We start from the raw sequence: 4,473 nt of genomic DNA, 5'->3' as shown, positions 1-4,473 counted from the left end.
CTCTCTCTCTCTCTCTCTCTCTCTCTCTCTCTCTCTCTCTCTCTCTCTCTCACTCTTTCTCTCTTTGCTTCCTCCCACTCACTGCTCTCGCACGATGGTGGATCCACGGCGTTGTGAGAACAACGCTTGATTCTAATGAAGTTTCAAACTTTTCGAGCCAAACCACGGTCCCAAGTGTACCGCGCAACCGACAGACGCTCTGTTTATTCGAGATGATTTCGATGCACCGACAACCGCTGTGAAATGACTCGTGTGCAAGGATGGCACAGTTTCCAATTAAACTTTCCCCGCGACAACAATCTCATTTAATTTTTGCGGTCTCCGCCACGCCACCGCCGGTCATGTGTACATTAGCCAATTAGCGTGCAATTTGCCGTGCCGCTTTTACGATCGATACTACATCGATCGTCTCTGTGAAGAAAAAAAAAAAGAAGAAACAAACGACAGACAGACAGACAATATGATTTGATTTGTTGATAATTCACATGGTCTGAATTTTTATTCTTTCGTGAGTGTTTCAAGTACAAAATATCTCCTAATTCGAGACATCAGTTTATACGTTATTACCTATTTAAATTCGATTAAATCACGCTACGATCAAAATTAATGGACGTTCTACTTGCTGGCGTGTCTACTTGCAATTCAGTTTGCATCGACAGAGCTCGTTGAAAAATGTCATCTCTTTTTCTACTTCGCGTCCGGCGCCCGAAGTGATCGAGTTCGTTGCACTTCGAAAGTCTCAAAATCTCGAATTCGACTCGTCGAATGGCGACGAGAACGGATTTCCCACAGGAACGTCGACCGAAGCTTTTACCGAAGTTTCAAACTCGCCACTCACATCGCGTTCATCAAAAAAAGGTCAGACCATTATTTAATTAGTAGAATACCTAACGTTACAGACATAACTTTAATTTCAGCTAGCTATAACGGCTGGAGGCTTCCGTAGAGCTATAAAATATTATATATAGACTTTACTCGCAGCCCTAAAGCCTAGGAGACCTACATTGCCATATTCTGAATCTGTAAACTTCACCTGATTTGTCGGGAAAAAAAATCAATTACAATTGAAACTTGATAAATTAAAAGTATTTAATATTTATCAATTATTTTTATTAATTCAAAAATCATTATAATGATTTTATTTTTATCTCTACAAGTTGTTAGAAACAGAGATAGAAAAGAAGAGAGAGAGAGTAATCTCTCGTTGACCCTCTCCATCCTCCCCTCCCACGCAAGTGGATGCATTATCCTTCATGGAACAAGGAGCAACGTCCGGGCATAGCATCTCTCGCGTCTCGCTGAGTTGGATGGAGCGACTCCGGAATAGCGGACACGCCGTGGTGTCCCGCGACTCAATTTTAAGGATAATCGTGCTTACCGATCGAAGGGAAGGAAGGGGTGTAGACAATGTTTTGGCGGCAGACGAGGTCTAAAGCGGAAACCGGCGGCGGATGAACGCAAGAAGGGGTGGAAAAAATTAAAGCATCGAGACGTCGACAGGGGCGTACACCATATCGCATCATGACAAGGGTGGGTTGCAAGGGAAAAAGAAAGAGAGAGAAAGAGAGAGAGAGAGAGAGAGAGAGAGAGAAGGAGGGTTGTCGGCTGGCCGGGACGTTGGTGAGCGCCGGGATGTCAGAGGGGGTATAGCGACGCACGCGCCCTTCGCTCGGCCCTGACTGCACCGCGGGGCGGTTCAATGTTACGGGAGGGCACTGACCCGAGCGAGCAGAGAGGAAACCACCCCTCGGTGCACCGTGGTGGGTACACCCCTGGTTATACCGTAGAAGCCCGCCGCCGACACCGCCGCCGCCGGTCCCTGTAACCAGCCCTGCGATGATCTACCCTCGACGTCCGCCATCCCCGCCGGCGAGCGTTCACCGCCCTCTCTCTCTCTCGTCATCCTCGTCTCTCCGCTTTGTCGTTCTCTCTATCTTTCCGTCGTCGCTGCCGCCGCGACCACCACCCCGGCATCGCCGATGAGGGTGCAGCAGCAACAGCAGCAGCAGCACCACCAGAGCCCGGGATCCCCATTATCCACCTCTCACAAATCACCTGGACCACCGTTTACGCATCGCGAAATGTCTTGTGTGAGCAACCGGGATTCCGACAAGAGAATCTCTACCGACGTTGCCACTCATGAGATTGGAGGACATTTGTAATTCGCGCCAAGTATAATAAAAATACATTATACACGTTCGATCACTTGTAGGTGATCACTGTAACGCAATCATATCACAGTACAATACTCGTGAATGAGCACAATACTCTTAAATATTCTTTCAACAGAAAATACTTTATGACCAAATTAAATTTATCATTTATTATATGAATTATAATATCAAGAGATACATATAATAGATGTATCTCTCTCTCTCTCTCTCTCTCTCTCATTAAAGTCATCAATTAAATCAATATTAACATTTACTGTTTTACATGAGTAAAAATTTTGTATTAAATCTAATTATATGAACTTTTACAGGAAAAGTGATACAGATAGATATAAAAATAATTTTGTTAGATATCGAATAATTTTGTAAGAATCTCAAGCATAATGAAGAATACTACAAAAAATGTTCACATTCCAATTTGTTCCATAGAATTTATATTTTGATAGCCCAACATAATTATCTTCAGATTATATAACTAACTCAAATTTTAGATACTTCAGCAAATCGTTCTTTCTGTGTTTTCGTACTAATTTAAGCGCTATTTGTTATGGAAAATTATTTGTTATAATAACAATATAAAAGAATATCTGTATTTATGAATCAAGGGATTTGAGCATCGCGGATATATGTCGCGCCGCAACTCCGCAGTCAAAGTTATTCAACCCCTCGGGCCGCTACCTCTAGGAGAACAAATCCCTTCTCGACCCCGAAAAGGGGTTGGTTTTTATCGGTCAAAAAACTCGCTCGAAAGTAAAACCGCGTGACGTTGTGTTACGATTTAAAAAGAAGCAGAGCCTGTCTACACAACGTATTTACGAGCGCGAAAAGAAAAGAATAATGCATTGCAACCCGACATTTCCCGTCGAATAAATGCCACCCGATTCACATTCGTTGAATGAGAATTACAACTTGTGATGGGAATTGTTCTTGAGACAATCATTAAATCATTATATAAATCATTAAAGAACGAATCCCTTGAAAATCCCATCGCGAAGTGTAATGAAAGGAAAATAATGGCAGCAATAAGTTACATAAAGAATCAGGAAAGTGACATAATATAGAAATGATAGTAATACTTAAATAACTTTCTTAACTTTTAGAAAATTCGTCATTTAATTTATAACTTTCTTAAATTATGAAAACATTTCTTTATACAAACTTTATTCCGTTTACATTCAATCGAAGACGCAGCAGATTAAGTACGAAGATTAAAATAAATTTTAGTCTATTAACAGCGAATAGATCTCTTTGATCAAGCTGATAATTAACTGGGCAATTCGATACACTCTTCAAGGTCTAAACTAATACTAAGTCAATATCTCGTAGAATCCAATCCTCATCGCAAACTACACGACATCGGAAATCGACTTCCGTCTCGACGCCTATTCTCCGCGGCCACTTGAATCGCTCTTAGCGGGGGGTTTTCTGAAGGGGTTTTCTCGGGGAATCGAGTTGAGTCGAGCCAATTCCCTGTTATGCTAATTTGTTAACGGGCAAATCGAGGATAGCCGTACATCATGAGAATAATTCGACTCGACCAAAGTCTCTACCTCTTCTTACCTTGCTATTCCTATTCTCACCCTTCTTCTCTCCCGAATCATCACACCACCTGGTCCTTCAAAAATCCTCGCGCGCATACGCCGGACATTCGTTCCGGAAAGTAATTTCTTTTCCCTTGAACGGCGTTTCGCGCGTCGGGAAACGAAACGTCGCCTCTCGCATTCGTCTTTCACCGACGGGAACCGCCTCGTACAAGAAATACGCTCTGCCATCCGTCTTCACGGAACCATCGGCTGAAACCAGGGTTGAGAAGGTGGTGGAAAAGAGAGAAGTAAACGCAGCACCGCCGAAAAGAAATTACCGCCAATTATTGTCGACACAAGGAACATCAGAGAAATATTCTGCTTCCTCGGCGCTATGGTGTGATGAGAAGATAATAAATTCCATAAAAAAAATCTCATGTCATGAACCTATCGTAATATTTGCGGATTCTGGACCGCTAATTAGGAATCAAGCATTTATATGGCGAAATTGTCATTTCATGCCATTGTAACTAGTTGATACCAAATGTAAATATCCATTAAACACAAACGATTTATAATATTGTTAAATTTTTTAAAAAACTCGATGTATTTTAAAAATAATTTTTCGACTTAAAAATACAATTTCGAGATATCGATATTTACAATAATAAGATTTATTCTTTAATAACTGTCGATTTTAATAATCTAATTTGTTAAGAAAAAGAGGGAGAAGATTTGAACGACTTAATTGATATATATATATATATATATATATATAT

The sequence above is a fragment of the Atta colombica genome, unplaced genomic scaffold (assembly GCF_001594045.1).
Source record: "Atta colombica isolate Treedump-2 unplaced genomic scaffold, Acol1.0 scaffold105, whole genome shotgun sequence".
In the NCBI taxonomy this organism is placed as follows: domain Eukaryota; kingdom Metazoa; phylum Arthropoda; class Insecta; order Hymenoptera; family Formicidae; genus Atta; species Atta colombica.
This window is presented reverse-complemented; position numbering follows the sequence as displayed.